Source organism: Rhinopithecus bieti, unplaced genomic scaffold (assembly GCF_001698545.2).
Source record: "Rhinopithecus bieti isolate Rb0 unplaced genomic scaffold, ASM169854v2 scaffold_6933, whole genome shotgun sequence".
Taxonomy (NCBI): Eukaryota; Metazoa; Chordata; class Mammalia; order Primates; family Cercopithecidae; genus Rhinopithecus; species Rhinopithecus bieti.
In genome coordinates, this window is record NW_016805426.1 from 1,846,226 (window position 1) to 1,866,514 (window position 20,289).

The following is a 20,289-nucleotide window of genomic DNA, read 5'->3' on the forward strand; positions in this document are numbered from 1 at the left end:
TCAACTATTTTGGGGCGGAAAAAGGGTGAGAAGAAAAGTAGGAAAAAAAAAAAAAAAAAAAAAAAAAATCCTAGAGCTGGTAAAGGGTGGATTTAAGACTTGAATCCAGAGTCTCTCTCTGTCTCTCTCTCTCTCTCTCCCCACTCCCACCCACCATGCTGTCTTTTTAGTATTTTCCCTACTTGAGACCTTATACACTAAAGTCGGCACTTTTCCTGTACCTAAACTATCTAACCAAAGAAGCAAGCTTCCAGTTGGTCATTTCTTGAATGATCACAGAACAGGCCCAAATGGCATGCAGGGCCTTGATTCAAGTGGCCCTGAACTCGGCTGGGAGAGGGGCAGTTCTCATCAGGGATGACACAGTGCAGAGCTGAGAGTGCAGACCTGAACACATCCCATTCAGCCCTCAAGATCTGTGTAGCATGAACCCATCACGGGAAACAACACACACTGGGGCCTGTCGGGGGTTGGGGGAGGGAAAGCATCAGAAAGAAGAGCTGATAGATGTGGGGCTTAATACCTAGGTGATTGGTTGATCTGTGCAGCAAACCAGCATGGCACACGTTTACTTATGTAACAAACCTGCACACCCTGTATATGTACCCAGGAACTTAAAATAAAATTTGAAGAAAAAAATAAAATAAAATAAAATAAAATAAAATAAAATAAAATAAAAAGGTCTGTGTAGCATAGGCATGGTGAGCCTTGCATTTGCAGGGTAGCTGAAATGAGTCAGGGTCCTTAAGTTTACTCTTGGGGAACCTGAGCAGGAGCACATTGCAAAAAAAAATCCCAACTGGTTTTCTTTTTTTTTTTTTAACGTCCCAAGTATATGACCCAAACTGTTAGAGGCTAACTAATAGAATCTAATAGCATCTATTAACTGCACCAAGATCTGTCATCTCAAGCTGCCCTACCATGCTAAGATGGAGCTGGAACATGGGCTCTTTCTACAGTATCTATACAGTATCACATGCCAGCCAGATGCCTTATTCACACTAGCCTCTTATTTTCTCATCTTGATTTCTCACGTCTCAGGGTCTGCCCTGTAATCTATGCCATCTACTCTTGGTATCTACCCCTGAGCCTTGGGGCTGCTCACCCCTCAGTACTGCACCAAACTCCATGTAATGATTTCAAAGAGGCAATTTAAAAATGCAAAATAAACTTATTTCTCCTCCCATGAGAATATGAACTCAGCCCTCTGTTCCTTCACTTTTGCTATCTGTTATGCCCCCAAGAATGGCCACATTCTCTTGCTGTCCTCTTCTCCCAGCTCCCTGACTGCCCCAGCCTTGCTGAGAGCCTCCTTCCCTAAGACTCTATGGGCATCACTCATCTGGTAGAAGGGGAGTGTGGTGCCCTTAGAGCACACCGGCTTTACAGTCCAAGGACCTGAGTTTGAACTCTATCTCAGTCGCTGTTAAACTGTGTGACCACAGGCAGGCTGTGGGCTCCTGCTTTCTTTTGGATGTTTGTCACCAAACCTCCTGCTGAAATTTCATCCCCAAGGTTGGAGGTGGGGCCTAGTGGGAGGTGATTGGGTCATGGAGGTGGATCCCTCATGAATAGATGAATGTCCTCCCTTAGGAGTGATTGAGTTCTGGCTCTATTCATTCCTGCATGAGCTGGTTGTTAAAAGAGCCTGGCCACTCCCCACCACTCTTGCTTCCTCTCTCACCACATGATTTTTGCATACACAGGCTCCCCTTCGCTTTCCACCATGAGTGGGAGATTCCTGAGACCCTCATCAGAAGCAAATGTTGACACCATGCTTCTTGTCTGCAGAATGAACCAAGTTTCTTTGCTTTATAAATTATCCGGCCTCAGGTATTCCTTTAGAACAACACAAATTGACTAAAACAATCGCTTTGGGCCTCAGTTTCCACATCTCATGCATAATAACAAGACTTATTTATGTTTGGGGAGTAGTAGAAATAATGTATGCAAAAGGACCACTAAACAAGTAGTGACAGTCGTTACTAATTAGTAACTGTCTTCAATAATACATGAGTTATTTCCATCCTCTTGCAAACTCCCTGAGAGAATGCAGGTTCTAGTGGGTGGGGTCCCCGTCTTGTGTTTCAAGCAATATATGCTTCAGCAAACAACTCCCTGGCTGCAATTTCCAAGATCTAGACTGTTTTCCCAAAATTATTCTTCTTGTCTTTTTTTAGACACAATTTTTTTTTCTTTCTTGAAATGCTGTTTGGCATTCTACAAAGCATTCAAATGAGGAATTCTGAGCACATCTCCAAGATCCACCTGCACTTCCTCACTCAGCCCCTTTATAACTAATGTTTGTGCCAGAGGCCATCTCAAGTCTGTGGCCATAGGTGTGTGGCATTCAGTGACCTTGAGGAGCTCAAAACAATGATCTAAGGACAGACAAGATGTTAAAAGACAACCCACAGAATGGGAGAAAATATTTGCAAATCATATATCTGATGAATGTCCAGTCTCCAGAATATATAAAGAACAACTCAGCGATAAAGACAAGCAATCCAATAGTAAACTGGGCAAAGGATTTAAAGAAACATTTCCCCAAAGAAGATTTACAGATTCCAATGAGCACATGAAAAGATGCTCAGCATCATTAGTCACTAGGGAAATGGAAATCAAAATCACAGCGAGCTTCCACTTCACATCACTAGGATGGCTATAATATATAAAGAAAATTTAACAAGTGATGGCAAGAAAGGTATCAGAATCCCCATACATCGCTGGTATGAATGTAAAATAGTGCGATCATTGTGAGAAAAATCTTGGCAGTTTCTCAAAAACCTAAACATAGAGTTACCATATGACCCAGCAATTCTACTCCTAGGTATATAACCAAGAGAACTGAAAACATATCTTCACACAAGAACTTGTACATGGATGTCCACAGCAGCATTATTCGTCATAGGCAAAAAGTGGAAACAAGCCAGATGTCTACTGACTGGTGAATGAATAAATAAAATGTAGTGTATACATACAATGGAATAAAAAGAAACGAAGTACTCCTCCATGCTGAGACACAGAAATCCTTGAAAAAATTATTCTAAGTGAAAGCAGCCAGACATAAAAGGCCATCTATTATATGATTACATTTATATAAAGTGGCAAGAATAGGCAAATCCATAGAAGTACATTAGTGGTGGCCAGAGGCTAGGAGGAGGAAGATGGGGAGTGACTGCCAATGGTATGGAGTTTCTTTGGGGAAAGACAGAAATCTTTAAGAATGAGATAGTGTGACGGTTGCACAGCACTGTGAATACACTAAAACCACCTTGATGCACACTTATAAATATGAAAAGTATAAAACCGTACACTGTGGACTTTACATTATACACATTTCATATCAATAAAAGTAATTGTGGCAGGGCACAGTGGCTCATGCCTGTAATTCCAGCACTTTGGGAGACCAAGGCAGGTGGATCACTTGAGGTCAGGAGTTTGAGAGCAGCCTGGCCAACATGGTGAAACCCCGTCTCCACTAAAAATACAAAAATTAATTGGGCACAGTGGCGCATGCCTGTAGTCCCAGCTACTTGGGTGACTGAGGCACGGGAATCGCTTGAACTCAGGAGGCAGAAGATCACACCATTGCACTCCAGCCTGGGTGACAGAGCAAGACTCCATTTCAACAAAAAGAAAAAAAAAGTAATTACAAACTACAAACAAAGAAGGCTTAGCACCATTATCACCAAGTACCATCTAAACTAACCATCTTAACAACTAACTTAACCACAACAGAACCCAGCTCTATGGAGACAGCTGTTCAGATAAGGCAGAATATTAGCCTCTTTCCTTTGTGAAATAAGAATGAGCTCACAGGAGGACAGGCTCTTCCCATGTATTGACTACCTTTCTCCAGTGCTATACCATGTATGGCTGGAAAATAAAAATGCCACTAACCTCTCCTCTACATTTTTTCCAGGGATAATTCTGATACAAAAAAAAAAAAAAAAAAAAAAATGCATTGTCGGTAGCATGCATTGGGTGTTCAATAAATGTCACCAGTCAAGAATAATCATGAAGGAAAGACAAGAAAGTGGATGCCTTGAGGAGGCTCTGGAAAAGAGATAAGGTGAGACATTTGCTTCTTTGTATCTTGTGTTAGTTCCTTTCCAAGATGCGAATCCTCCCCGCCATATGCTCTCACCAAAAGCCCTGTTCCATGTTAGAAACAGCCCTCAAAGTTTACCTGAGCCCAAGGCCACATGGGTGGAGTTGGCAGCTGGTTGCCCTGGCCAACTCCAGGGCTTCTTGGAAAGGGGAGAGCCTCCTCATCCCACATCGCCCAAGGCCCTGAGATGGCCTCCTCTAGTGAGGGCTGTTCTCCTGGGAGGGAAGAACCGCTTGGCGAGAGAGAAGGAAACGAGGAGTGGATTTATCAGGGGAGAGAGCTTGATGACACCGTACTCCAAGAGAAAGCAGTGGCATTAAAGGCACTGGAGGTGTTGCACGGGGAGTTGAAGACTTCTGAGGGCAGCCTTCTCCTACCCCGCAATTCTGCCTCAGCCTGGCCCTGCCCATCATCTCCGAAGGGGAGGTGGCCTCGGGCTCCAGAAATAAAGAGCACGGTTCCGGCACTCTTCACTTTAAACTCCCCACTCCGGCCACGGTGAGCGGCTCCTCACCCCCCACCCGTGACTCTTTCTTCACCTCCATTCCTGTGTGACCTCAAACAAGTCCTCAGTGTCTTACCTTCGGTTTCTTCTTCTCCCCAGTGGGGCTAATAGCACCGGCTCAGAGGCCATGTAGCCGAAAACTTCCAGTCTCCCAGCACACCCCCTGGGGAATGGTGTCTCCTCCTGGAAAGTGAACCACACACACGGCTCCGCGGGAAACAGGAGACTTCCGCCTCACACACGCACGGCTCCGCGGGAAACAGGAGACTTCCGCCTCACACACGCACGGCTCCGCGGGAAACAGGAGACTTCCGCCTCACACACGCACGGCTCCGCGGGAAACAGGTGACTTCCGCCAAACACACGCACGGCTCCGCGGGAAACAGGTGACCTCCGCCAAACAGGAGACAATGGACCTGGAATGTTCCAGCTGTGTCCCATTAGGTGCTCTGCTAACATCTTGCTTTCTCTTCTGAGCCCTCAGTACGCTGGTAAGTATTCACTTACAGCCTATGCTCCCCAATGGACTACAAAATCCAGCAGGTGCCACGGAACTCATGGTCACTGTTCCTTCCCGGCCCCAGCACAGATGGAAGATGCCTCCTACACATTTCAAGCCGACTAATCACAGGGGAAGAAACACGGCGTGTTTTAACCGCTTTCTACAGGCTTCCTATGCCTTCAGTCCGCGCGTTCCTGCAGAGTCACCTCTGAAGGGGGAACCAGATCATCCAAAGCTTCTGGCTGTAATACCAGGTGGCCTTACGTAAACTGTCTCAGGGTCCTCATTTGCAAATGAAGGAGTTAAACTAGGTGGTCTCTGAAGGCTCCTTCAGTTCCCCCATGGAAAGCCACAGGCTAGGTTTTCGAAGTCACTCACTGCTCCTTAATTATTTTGAAGCAATTGCATCCAACATCAGGGCTAGACTGTGGATAACCCACAAGACAATAGAGCAGAGATATAGGAAAGGATGGATGATTTAGATATTCCCATGGTGGGAAAAATAGAAACTGAGCAAATAAGGAGACTAAAGTTCTCTACTGACGAGAAAAGATGAAATGTGGGTGATTTCCCACATTCCCAAATAAGAGGCGAGCAAACGTGGAGGTCTGTTGCCAGTGCCTCTGGGAGCCCAGCTCCTGCAGTGGGGTTCTCTCCGGATCCTTGCAGACCCCAAACAGAGAGATGATGCGGCCTGCAGACCTTGCCTGGCTGTCAGAAATTTTCCACCTGCTGAAGAGGTGGCTGGCAGCGCTCTACACTCTGCTTGTGGCCTTCCTAAATTAATGAACACACTAACACATACACACATTCACACACACACTGACACACACCACTCACACATGCACCTAGACATACCCCCACACTCATATACATTCACACACACACCACTCACACCCAATTCACAGACATACTCACACTCACATACAATCACACACTCACATACACACCATTCAGCCTCACAGTCTCACATTCACACACACCACTCACACTCACACAGACATAAAAACACACTCATACACTCACAATCACACTAGCATACACGCACACCAGTCATACATACTCACAAACACTCGTATACTCACAATCACACTAGCATACACGCACACCACTCACATAGTCATACAAACACACTCACTCAAAATCACACTTGCATACAGGTACACCACTCATACACTCAAATATACTCATACACACACCACTCACACATACACACTCATACAATCACATGCACACCACTCACACATATTCACACGCTAACATTCACACAATCACACACCACTCACACACACAATCACACACATTCACAACACTCACCCACACTCACACTCAGACACTCTCACACTCTGATGTTTGTAGACTTCTCAAACACGCTGTTGGTTTTTGAAGGGAAATAAGTTGTAGACTTTTTCATTGTTTTGCATTAAAACCCAGTGCTCTCATCATCTTATTTAATAGTCACCAGCAGGATAGTGTCTCAAATGGAATAAGGGCAGGTGCTTTAGGCACCCTCCACAAGGGACTGTCTTCTTCATCTCAGCCTTGCCAAACACAGAGGAAATGAAGGGAGGTCCATGGTTAGTGAGCTGCAAATCGAGACATTATACCCTGTGCCAGGCTTTGCAAAACCTGTTAGTTCATGGGGAATGGTGGACAGTCACACAATATTCTTCACAAGTACATATGAAATATTTTCTGAAAACCTATTAGTTCATAGGGAATGGTGGACAGTCATACAATATTCTTCACAAGGACATATGAAATGTCTTCTGAAGAGTTAAGGATGAAGTTATATGAGTGTGAGTTCCAAGTCAAATGCAAAAAGCAAAGGTTTTAAAGGAAAAATATCAAAAAAAAAAAAAAAAAAAAGAAAGGAGAGGCCGGGTGCAGTGGCTCATGCATGGGCCTGGTGGCTCACACCTAATCCCAGCACTTTGGGAGGCCAAGGCGGGTGGACTACCTGAGGTCAAGAGTTCAAGACCAGCCAGGCCAACACGGTAAAACCCAGTGTCTAGTAAAAATACAAAAGTTAGCCAGGCATAGTGGTCCATGCCTGTAATCCCAGCTACTCGGGAAGCTGAGGTAGGAGAATCAGTTGAACTGGGAGGCAGAGGTTGCAGTGAGCTGAGATCATGCCATTGCACTACAGCCTGGGTGACAGAGAAGGCTCCATCTCAAATAAATAAGTAAATAAATAAATGAGGACAAAGTAGCATCTAGGTTAGAGAATGAGCATGGACAAAACTGTGAGATGACCACATTTTCTTCAGGCTTCCCCCTCCCTTGTAGTTCCATCTCTCCCCCTCTCTGACTTCACCCTGGTTCTTCCCAACAGTTCTGGGTTCTCCAGTGCACTTGCCAGCTGGCCTGCACCCTCCACCAGGTCAGGGGCTCACCCTCTCTATTCTTTCTTTTTTTAACTTCTTGCTAGGTGGCTTGGACACTGGCTCAGGAACTAAGCACCATCCATGTATCCCACCCAGCCCGGGAGATGGTCCTGTCCAGGCAATGCCATTGCTGTCGTGTGAAGGGCAGGAACCATGCTGGTCTCGGCCATCATCCAATCTTTAACACCCAAGTATTTCACATATAATCATCACTCAATGTATTTTTATTTAAAATTATTTAAAAGTTCTCCAAAATTTGTGAACTTTTTGGGATATACATCTTTGCCTACGGGTTTTGGAGTTAAATTTCTATCCTCCAAAATTCCTGAGTCAAGGGTATGCATGTATGAAATTTTGAAGCATATTATTCATACACCTCCAAATTATTTGTACTAATTTACACTCCCACCCAGCGTCTGTGGAAGCCTCTCTCCTTCTTGCCTAAACACTCTTTGGGAAACACAGTTATTCTTTCTTTTGTCAACTCACTCTTTTTGGCTCTCTCTGACCAAACAAAATAAATGGTATATTCCACAGAGTTTTCCATCAAAACTTTTGGCAATTACTAACTATTGCAATAATTAAAATTCTTCTTGGATAGAAATCTCTCTTTGCTCCTGGGAGAGGATACAAAAAGAGTCAAACAAAATAGAATTTTTTGTTGTTGTTCTCAGAGGGCTCTCTAATGCATTCTCATAAATGATTAGTGGCATCATCTTGTTGGGTTACTCATCTCTTCTAGCATGGTGATGCTGGGTGATCCATAGTCCTAATTCACTACCCATAGCCAGCATGGAAAGCATCAAGAGGAACAGGACACTAGCATGATTATTTATTTCCACAGCTCTTTAAACTGAACAGTGGCTGGACACGGTGGCTCACACCTGTAATCCTAGCACTTGGGGAGGCTGAGGTAGGTGGATCATTTGAGGTCAGGAGTTCAAGACCAGCCTGGCCAACATGCTGAAACCCCATCTCTACTAAAAAATATAAAGATTAGCAAGGCGTGGTGATGGGCATCAGGAGTCCCAGCTACTCAAGAGGCTGAGGCAGGGAGAGTTGCTTGAACCCGGGAGGCAGAGGTTGCAGTGAGCCAAGATTGTGTCACCGCACTCCAGTCTGGGCAACAGAGTAAGATTCCGCCTCAAAAACAAACAAACAAACAAACAAACAAAAGTTTCATAATTTAAAATGCAAGAGACTGAGAACAAAATGGACTTTGAAGTAACTGAGTTCCTTTGAGCCAGAGGTTTTATTATAAATCAGACAGCACTCAGCTGACCAGGGAAAGTCAGTTGTTTCAAGCAATGACTGTGATGATGCTCAATTATGTTTTTTTGTTTGTTTGTTTTTTGTTGTTATTGTTTTTTGAGACAGAATCTCTCTCTGTTCCCTAGGCTGGAGTGCAGTGGTGCCATCTCAGCTCACTGCAAACTCCGTCTCCCAGGTTCAAGTAATTCTCCTGCCTCAGCCTCCCAAGTAGCTGGGACTACAGGTGCATGCCACCACGCCTGGCTAATCTTTTGTATTTTTAGTAGAGATGAGGTTTCACCATGTTAGCCAGAATGGTCTCGATCTCCTGACCTCAGGTGATCTGCCCACCTCGACCTCCCAAAGTGCTAGGATTACAGGCGTGAGCCACTGCACCTGGCCAATGTTTTTATTTCCAAGATATTTTTAGTCACCTATGTTGAGGATGATGTTTTAAAAGACGCTCCACAGCTCATAAGGAAATGCACACGGAATAATTATTATGAAGGGACATGCAGAATGACATAAACTCACCATTCTGCAATTCAACAGGAGCGGAATAAAATAACAAATAACGTGTCTGATTCTACCCACACTACTTGATCTTAGGCAGATCTTCTACAAAGCTGAAGAACTGCTGCACAAGAGGAAAAGAAAAACCCTGTGCATTTGGGCTTTACTAACAAGTAATAACATCTGGACTTTGCAAGCATCCGTGGAACAAATTGAATTAGGCCAGCAATTTATGGATAGTCTCCAAATTAGTCTCTGAATTTGGAGACAGTGACTATTTCAGCGTAAAAGTACCTATCTTCATTAAATTGTATTTCAGCTTAAAAGTAACATTTTCACTATCATGTCAGATACTCTAGAACACAATATGCCCAAGTCTACCTTTATCTCCATAAAGAGAACCTGGGAACTCCTAAAGGGTTGTTGAATGAACAAGTAATGGCTTGTTGTGTTAGTATGACAGTATGTGATGGGCTGTGGCTTCGACTGTCTCAGCTCTTCTTTGAAAAGGTCTCGTGGGTTTTTCCCCCAGGATACAATCAAGTGAGTCAACCATTTTATTAATCTTTGGAAAAACCGAAGATCTGATTCATGTAGCTTATGGCTTCAATCCAAAGTTAGGACGATTCTTGGTGGAAGAGCCTTGGGATAACCAGAGTTTTGGGAAGAGTCAGGGAGAAAAGGAACTCTGTATGAGAGAGTCTGTTTAGCTCTGAGGTTAAAACTCTAATCATCTGCTGCTGTGCACTACAGCCATAAATGAAGAAATGAAAAACATCATCCTAGAGGCAATATGACATCTGCTGCCAAATATTGGGAAAGGCTTCTTGATGAAGAGAAAATACATCTGTGCAAGCTGAAAAGGCAAACAGTAGCCCGTGGATTAGAGTCACTCCTGGGAAGGCAATGTGAGTAAGGTTTTCTTAACAATTAGAACTGGGACAATAAAGACTCCATCAAAGAAAAGATTCAATAAAGTTAAGTTAATGCTACTGCTTTAAGAAGTAACCCCTTATGTTATTCCGTTCTCACACTGCTAGTAAAGACATACCCAAGACTGGGTAATTTATCAGGGAAAGAGGTTTAACTGACTCACAGTTCAGCATGGCTAGGGAGGCCTCAGGAAACTTACAATCAAGGTGGAAGAGGAAGCAAACACATCCTTCACATGGCAGCAGCAAGGAGAAGTGCTGAGCAAAGGGGGAAAAGCTTCTTATAAAACCATCAGATCTCGTGAGAACTCATTCATTATCACAAGAACAGCATGGAGGTAACTGCCCTCATGATTCAATTACTTCCACCTGGTCCCACCCTTGACACGTGGGGATTGTTACAACTCAAGATGAGTTTTTGGGTGGAGACACAGAGCCAAACCATATCACCTATACATTTCAATGGCTTCGCACAATGGAATTTTCTCTCTTGCTCACATAATGGCCTGATGCTGGCATTCCTGGTCAGCTCATTCTTTCTTCCATGTGGTGACTCAAGATCCCAGGCTTTTGCATCTTGCAGCACTGGCCACCCGCTCTGGAGTCCTCTGCTTCTAACTGGTGGAAAAGAAATAAGTGGAAATTTTCAGGCCCATTCACAATAATCACTCCGCCTCTGTGCATTTCCTTATGAGCTGCAGAGTGCTTTTTTAGTCATCATCATCATCGACATAGGTGACTAAAAATCTCTTGGAAATGCAAACATCATTGAGCATCATCATAGTCATTGTTCAAAACAGCTGTCTTTCTCTGGTCAAGTGAGTGCTCTCTGGTTTTTAATAAAACCTCTTGTTAATATGAACTCAGTTACTTCAAAGCCCATTTGTTCCCAGTCTCTTGTATTTTAAGTTATGAGGATTTACTGTATGCTTTGTAGAGATCCTGGTCATGAGTTCTGTGCATATCCACTAGCAAGAGCTAATCATGTGGAAACATCTGGATCTACAGGGGTCGGGACATGTGCGAGGTATAGTCCCAGCTGGGCTACATGAAATCTATGGTGCCTTCCCACTTTGAGAGTTGACTGATTCAACAGACACAGAATGAGCACCTACTTCATGCATGACTCGTTGTGTCAGGGAATACAAACAAAACGAAAAATGCATAGAAACTATCACCTGAAAGCTTACATCTTAGAAGGGAAAGCAAGACAAACTCAATGATATTACACAACAAAATATAGGAGTTATAAAATGCTATGGGAATTTAGCAGAGAATTGAGTCACCTGAAAAGAATTCACTGGAGTTAATGTCCTCAGGATGGGCCTTGAAGGAAGGGGTAGGATTTCAATGTGTGGAGATGGGGGAAGGTCTAGAAAGCAAATAACTGGCATAGATAAAAGATGATTGGATTCCCGATAATCCGAGGAATTCCTCCAGGAATTGCTGTTAGTACTGACCCTTCATATCCATGGGTCTCACATCCATGGATTCAACCAACCATGGATCAAAAATATTTGGAAAAAAATTGCATCTGTACTGAACACGTAGACTTTTTTGTTGTTATTCCCTAAACAATACAGTATAACAACTATTTACATAGCACTTGCATTGTATTAGGTATTATAAGTAATCTAGAGATGATTTAAAGTATATGAGAGGGTGTACATAGGTTATACGCCAATACTATGGCATTTTATAGCAGGCACTTGAGCATCTATAGATTTCGATATCCACGGGGGACCTGGAACTCATCCCCCAAATACCAAGGGACCACTGTAGTTTTCTTTAACTTTTATTTCAAGTTTGGGGACACAAGTGCAGGTTTGTTACATAGGTAAACTCGTGTCATGGGGGATTGTTGTACATATTATTTTGTCACCCAGCTACTAAGCCCAGTACCCAATAGTTATCTTTTCTGCTCCTCTCCCACCTCCCACCCTCCCCCATCAAGTAGACCTCAGTGTCTGCTGTTCCCTTCTTTTTGTTCATGAGTTCTCATCATTTAGCTCCCACTTATAAATGAGAACATGTGGTATTTGGTTTTCTGTTCCCACATTAGTTTGCTAAGGATAATGGCCTCCAGCTCCATACATGTTCATGCAAAAGACATGATCCTGTTCTTTTTTATGGTTGCATAGTATTCCATGGTGTATACGAACCATATTTTCTTTATCCAATCTGTCATTGATGAGCATTTAGGTTGTTTCCAAGTCTTTGCTATTGTGAATAGTATTGCAATGAACATAAGTGTGCATGTGTCTCTATGGTAGAATGATTTATATTCCTCTGTGTATATAGCCAGTAATGGGATTTCTGGTTGAATGGTATTTCTGTTTTCAATTATTTGAGGAATTGCCACACTTCTTTTCACAATGGTTGAACTAATTTACACTCCCACCAACAGTGTATAAGTATTCATTTTTCTCCACAACCTCACCAATATCTGTTATTTTTTGACTTTTTAAAATAGCCATTCTGACTGCTGTGAGATGGGTAGCTCATTGTAGTTTTGATTTGCATTTCTCTAATGATCAGTGTGATATTCAGACTTTTTACATATGGTTGTTGGCCACATTTGTCTGTTCATGTCTTTTACCTACTTTTTAATGGGGTTGCTTCTGTCTTGTAATTTTTTTTTTTTTTTTTTAGTTCCTTTTAGATGCTGGATATTAGACCTTTGTCAGAGGCGTGGTTTGCAAACATTTTCTCCCATTCTGTAGGTTATCTGTTTACTCTGTTGACAGCTTCTTTTGCTGTGCTCTTTGTTTTTTATAAGCCTATCTTAATATACTTTCTTAGTATAAATGAGTAAATGCCTTAATCAATATTAGCATAGAGAACACTCAATAAATGGTAGCCACTAGTAGCTTTAGGTGAAGAAGTATTTAAAATTAATGATTTGCTTGTTGATTTCACATGTGCATAATGTAATCATACCTGGGGACCATTAAGCTCTCTTAAATCCTCTTGATATCCAGGAAAAAGACATTTATATACCCACACTAACTCAGCGTAGATGTGTTAACAAAAAAAAGAAAAAGAAAAAAGTGAATTTCCCTCCAAATACTATAAATGGAGCCATTGCTTCCCCTGAATTACTGGGAGAGTCAGCCTGATTCTTGGCCTGGTTGTGTTACTAGAGACCAGATGCCAGAGTCCCAGAATAGGTCACTTGGCCTTGATATACCTTGTTCATTCCCTTGAAAAATGGAAATCACAGCCAGCATCACCTACGACAGGATGAGATAATGTCTGTAAGGCATACTCTACTCCCTGCTAGACCCTCCCCAGCCCCGTGCCCGCAGACAATGATAAACAAATATTTCAAACCTATCTGAGTTCACTGGTACAGGTTAAATCTGAAAGGAAGCTTCATAGGTATTTTTCTTATTTAATTCATCCGGTGTCAGCTCAAGGTTCCACACTGTCCTTTATAGATGGATTCACCCTATAGATTTGGGGGATCGTTGAGCTTGCTCTGTGCTTTCTGGTCTTCCCGTAATCTCTCAGTGGCTTTAAATCATTAGCTGATCTTAACAATTAAGGATAACGGAAAAATTTCAAAGCCTCGTAAACACCCACCCAAGAAGAAACCACAGGAAGTTAGAATGAAATGTTCATTTTCAGGCTAACCAGGAATTTTCAGTGCCAGGCAGAGAATTAACAAGCAATCAATCAGCCAGAGTTGGAACACATTATTTGCAAACCAATTTGAATTTGATGAGGCTGGGTGGATAATTTTGAATGAAATTGGACCTGAATATTTCTAGAACTTAAATGTTTCAGTGAGTGTGGCTGCTCAGATATTTATGAAAAAGAATATGGGACATAGGTCTTCCTGTTACAATCCATGACTATCTGAAATATGCAATGGGCTAAAGAGTGAAGGAGAAAAGTGTCAGAAGGGAGAAATAGATTTTTATTTCATAATAACATAGAACAAAATGAAGGTTGGTAGATCTATGGTCAAAATTAGGAGACAGAGATAATCACAAAATGTGTGTGAAGCCCTCAGTTAATGCCAGGTTTTAGTAATAGTACCAAGCTCCAGGAAAAATGGCTCACTTATTTTTCTCCCTACTCATAAAACCTCACAGGTGGAAGAAGTGAGCGGAAAGAGCAGAGCCTATTGGAAAAATAAATTACATTTTAATTATGTATTTTATATATAGCAAATGCATGCAAAAATATACCTGCATGTTTATTGCTATATAAACACACAATATAAAAATAATATAAATATATAAAACTATAAATACAATCTATACATATATCTATGTATATTATCTGTGTTTGATAAATTTAATTTAAATATGTATTCTATATGTAAAATATTTATATCTGTGTGTGTGTTTGTATTTTTAAGGAACATAAATGAGTCACAAGAGGAGTTTGATGTCTAATTTAGCCATTTGTTTGCAAAAATGTTGCATGATCAATGTCAAGTATCTTCTAGTAGGGGCCAGTGCTACTTTACAAAATCGTAACTCATTCCATCTGAGCTCCCTTTGGATTTCCTGCTGAGAGGACAGAGGCTGGCCCTTAGTGCCTCTTCTCTAGTGATTCCAGTCAAGGCTGCGGGATGGTGGGAAGGTCTTCCCAAGCCCTAAAGCGAGGAACAGACGTGGAGAATACATTATCTGTGTATTGATTTGTAATACATAAGGCTTCTGAAGTTAGAATAAGACAGTAAATGCAGATTTTTTTTTTTTTTTTTTTTTTTTTTTTTTTTTTTTTTTTTTTTTGAGACAGAGTCTCGCTCTGTCGCCCAGGCTGGAGTTCAGTGGCACAATCTCGGCTCACTGCAAGCTCCGCCTCCCGGGTTTACGCCATTCTCCTGCCTCAGCCTCCCGAGTAGCTGGGACTACAGGCGCCCGAGGCCACGCCCGTCTAATTTTTTGTATTTTTAGTAGAGACGGGGTTTCACCGTGTTAGCCAGGCTGGTCTCGATCTCCTGACCTCATGATCCACCCGCCTCGGCCTCCCAAAGTGCTGGGATTACAGGCCTGAGCCACCGCGCCCTGCCGCAGATTCTTAATGAAATCCCCAAAATACGTTATGAAGGGCATTTCCTGAAAGCAGCGCAAATCAGAGTTCAGGTAGCTTCCACATCCATGAATTCTTTCTGTTCATGTTTGCAGTAGAAAGAGTGGCTTGGGGTTTTTCCAAAGCTGCATGATGCTGGTTCACGTTCCGAGCAATGTGAAAGACTAGTTTTAAGGAGGGAGATAAATGGCTCAGGCTTGGGAGGCCTGGTCTCCTTCACTCCCTTAAGATCTTCTCACTCAGCACATTTTCCACTTCCTGAGGGCGATTTCAGTGTTCCAGGAAAACTCCACCCAGCCAAATACTGAACCACCAAGTCACATCCCACACATGGCATAAAACCACATGCATACATCACAAAGAAGTAGCCTAACCAAATAAATAACCCAAGTGAATAAAAATTCCCCAGTCATCAGGCCTCCTGTGATTGTTAATTTTATATGTCAGCCTGCCTGGGCCATGGTGACCAGATATGTGGATGTTTCTATGAAGGCATTTTGGGGGGAGATTAACAGTTACGTCAATGGACCTTGAGTTAAGCAGATTGGCCTCATAATGTAGGTGTGCCTCACCCAATCAGTTGAAGGCCTGGATAGAACACAAAGACGGACTTCCCATGAGCAGGGGGGATCCTGTAGCAGTCAGCTTAGGACTGGGACAGCAACACTTTCTCTCTTTACATATATTTCTATGTAACAAGAATGGGTGCATAAGCACAAGGAAAAGTTATACAATGATGCCTGCTACAACACTGTAAGAGCAAAACCATAAACAATACAAACATGCTTCAATAGGTGATTTGTTAATACATTTGGTTCATCAGTAGAATGGATTAATTGCAGCCATTAGAAAGGACAATGGCTATTGATATGGTTGGGCTGTGTCCCTGACCAAATCTCATGTTGAACTGTAATAATCCCCATCTGTCAATAGCAGGGCCAGGTGGAGAAAACTGAATCATTTGGGCAGTTTCTCCCATACAGTTCTTGTGGTGGTGAGTAAGTCTCTTGAGATCTAATAGTTTTATAAATAGCAGTTCCCTTTGCAAGCTCTCTTGCCTGCTGCCATGTAAGACATGCTTTTGCTACTCCTCTTCCTTCTGCCATGATTGTGGGGCCTCCCCAGTCATGTGAAACTGAGTCCATTAAACCTCTTTTTCTTTATAAATTGCCCAGTTTTGGGTATGTCTTCATCAGCAGCATGAAAACGAACACAGCCATCTCTATATATTGACATGGAAAAGCAGTCATCATATATCGTTAAGTGAAAAAATTAGGAGTCAGATGCCTCTATATGGGTGAAATGTATTTATATGTCATTTTTTGTCTCTAAGTACGTGAGAGTTGTGATTTTTTTAATGTTTCTCTTTTGTTTACGCTTTCTAACTTTTGTTAATAAATATGCATCACTCATAATTTAAAAGTCAATAAACTTCCTTTATATTAAATGTTAAATAAAACAAACAAAATCAGCATGGGTTTAATGGAAACAAGGATCCAGCTAGGCTGGGAACTCCACCTGCCAAGCCTCTGCCGGGAACGTGAGGTCGGCAGCTGAGGCACATTGGGGAAGGTTGAGGCTCCTCACCCTATTTTTGTATCTTCCTTCTCTCTCTTCCTATACTTATTCCCTTTCAGGTGCCAGGAGCTCCCCTGTCTCAAGGTTTCCACTGATTCGAAGAAAAGTACCTTCATTCACACCGAATGGTCTTTGAAGCAACTTGGATGGAGCTGGAGACCATTATTTTAAGTGAAATAACTCAGGTATGGAACACTAAATATTGTATGTTCTCACTCATAAGTGGGAGCTAAGCTATGAGGATGCAAAGGCATAAGAATGATATAATGGACTTTGGAGACTGAGGGGGACAGGTGGGAGGGGGATGAGGGATAAAAGACTACATATTGGGTACAATGTATACTGCTCAGGTGACAGGTGCACCAAAATCTCAGAAATCACCACTAAAAAAACTTATCCAGGGCCTGGTGTAGTGTCTCATACCTGAAATCCCAGGGCTTTGGGAGACTGAGGTGGGGGGATTGCTTGAGGCCATGAGTTCAAAACCAGCCTGCGCAACATGGAAAGATCCTGTCTCTACTAAAAAAAAATTTTTTTAAATAGCCCAGCATAGTGGCGTACACCTGTAGTCCCAGATGCTCAGGAGGCTGAAGTGGGAGGATCACTTGAGCCTAGGAATTACAGGCTGCACTGAGCTCCATTGCACCACTGCACTCCATTCTGGGTGACAGAGTAAGACCCTGTCTCTACATAATAATAATTATAATTATAATTATAATTATAATTATAATTATAATAATAGAATTTATCCATGTAGCCAAAAACCACTCATACCCCAAAAACTATTGAAATAAAGAAGAAAAAAAGTAACATAAATGGAAATAAAATAATATAAAAACAAAACAGATATAAAAATAAAGCTATGTGAAATCAAAAAAATAAATTACAAAGTAAAACAATGTATACTTGTTAAACTTATTCTGCAGTAAAGTCATTTCAATGACAAGTAATTGTTTGAATCACAAATAGTGTCAATATACACTTCCTGTGCTANGAATTTATCCATGTAGCCAAAAACCACTCATACCCCACTATTGAAATAAAGAAGAAAAAAAGTAACATAAATGGAAATAAAATAATATAAAACAAAACAGATATAAAATAAAGCTATGTGAAATCAAAAAAATAAATTACAAAGTAAAACAATGTATACTTGTTAAACTTATTCTGCAGTAAAGTCATTTCAATGACAAGTAATTGTTTGAATCACAAATAGTGTCAATATACACTTCCTGTGCTATCACAGTTAAAGTGAGTGAGATCTTCATCCCCCACTCTCCACTGAAAAAAAGAATCCCTAGGGCAGAGCAACTGGGGAAAGAGCACCCCACTCTGCAGGCCCCACTGGGATAAGCCTCTGTTCCCTAATGTGTTAGGTGGATCTAGGATCCACCATTCATTCACTCTATGTGATGTCTTAGTTCCCTCGGGCTTCTGTAACAAAACACCGTAACTGAGCAGCTTATAAACAACAGACATCTAATTCTCATGGTAATGGAAGCTGGAAGTTCAAGATCCAGGTGTCAGCAGATTCGGTGATTGGTGAGGACCTGGTTCCTGGTTCATAAACAGCCATCTTCTCGCTGTGTCCTCACATGGCAGAAGAGGTAACAGAGTTGTCTGGGGTCTCTTCTATGAGGACACTAATTCCATTCGTGGGGGCTCCATCCTCATGATGCAATTACCACCCAAAGACCTCACCTCCTAATATGATTACCTTCGGGGTGAGGAGTTCAACATAGGAATTTGGAGGGAGACACAAACATTCAGACCAGAGTCCAGGAACTTCTGAGAGCACACACAGAACCACATTGGAAAGGGCCACTACCCAGCTACTTGGGCATCCAAAGAAATCTCACCATGATGTCTCAGTGGGAGCATCAGGTTTTATGGCATTCATTTCTTTCAGAATCATTGATCTTTCATCTTTTCATGATACCAGAAGTCTATAATTAAATCCCAATAAACTTTCTTTTCAAGTGAAAGTTTCAACATTGCCACCTCTCAAAATCCAAATTAAGTTTTACCAGTTTTCTTTCCTAACAAGGAGCAGACCCATTCCTGGCAAGTGACACCATGTGGAATATCAAGGTGTCTATATCTTCTTATGGTGCAAATTCCTAAACCCTCAGTGTTTGCTTGCCCAGGGAAATGCAGCCTTTTAAGAGTTAACTCCTGCCTGTGACTCTTCCAGAGAATTCTAAAGCATCCTTGACCACGTGCAGTGGCTTACACCTGTAATGCCAGCACTTTGGGAAGTGGAAGCAGGCAGATCACTTGAGGTCAGGAGTTCAAGACCAGCCTAGCCAACATGGCAAAACTCCATCTCTACTAAAAATACAAAAATTAGCCAGGCATGGTGGTGGAAGCCTGTAATCCCAGCTACTCAGGAGGTTGAGGTAGGAGAATCGCTTGAACCCAGGAGGTGAGGTTGCAGTGAGCCAAGATCAGGTAACAGATCAAGACTCTGAAAGAAAGAGAGAGAGAGAGAGGGAGAGGGAGAGGGAGAGAAAAGGAAGGAAGGAAGGAAGGAAGGAAAGAAAAGAGAAAGAAAAGAAAGAAAGAAAGAAAGAAAGAAAGAAAGAAAGAAAGAAAGAAAGAAAGAAAGAAAGAAAGAAAGGAAAGAAGGAAGGAAGGAAGGAAGGAAGGAAGGAAGGAAGGAAGGAAGGAAGGAAAGAAAGAAAAGGAAAGGAAAGGAAAGGAAAGGAAAGGAAAGGAAAGGAAAGGAAAAGAAAAGAGAAAGAAAGAAACCAGGAAGGAAGGAAGGAAGGGAAAGCAGGAAGGAAGGAAGGGAAAGAAGGAAAAAAGGAAGGAAGGAAAGAAAGGAAAGAAACAAAGAAAGAAAGAAAAGAAAGAAAGCAGGAAGGAAGGGAAAGAAGGAAGGAAGGAAAGAAAGAGAAAGAAACAAAGAAACAAAAGAAAAAAGAAAGAGAAAGAAAGCAGGAAGGAAGGAAGGAAGGGAAAGAAGGAAGGAAGGAAAGAAAGGAAGGAAGGAAGGAGGGAGGGAGGGAGGCGGGGAGGGAAGGAAGGAAGGAAGGAAGGAAGGAAGGAAGGAAGGAAGGGAAAGAAAGAAAAAAAAGAAATTTTAAAACATCCAGGGAACAAACAGCTTCCCCTTACAGGTTAAATCCCAGATTTTCTTTCACCAGGTCTTGCGCTTTGTGGTGCAGAGGTAGAACATAAAGTCATCAGGGAGAAATCGCAAAGTCAGCAAGTGGTATCAACCTCCCCTTTCTCCCTTTCTAAACTTCATGGCAGCCCCTCCCAATGTAGCATTTTCCTACCTTTTCTCTATCTTTCATTGTCAATACCTGTGCTCAGAGCAAAAACAGATTAATCAGTCATTTATAGCATGATAAGAATAAATGCAAAGTATTACCTCCATCAGAGCATCTGCCTGCTGCATTTCATCACGGATGGTGACGAGGAGCCCTTCGTCACTTCTGAAGACCCCACCC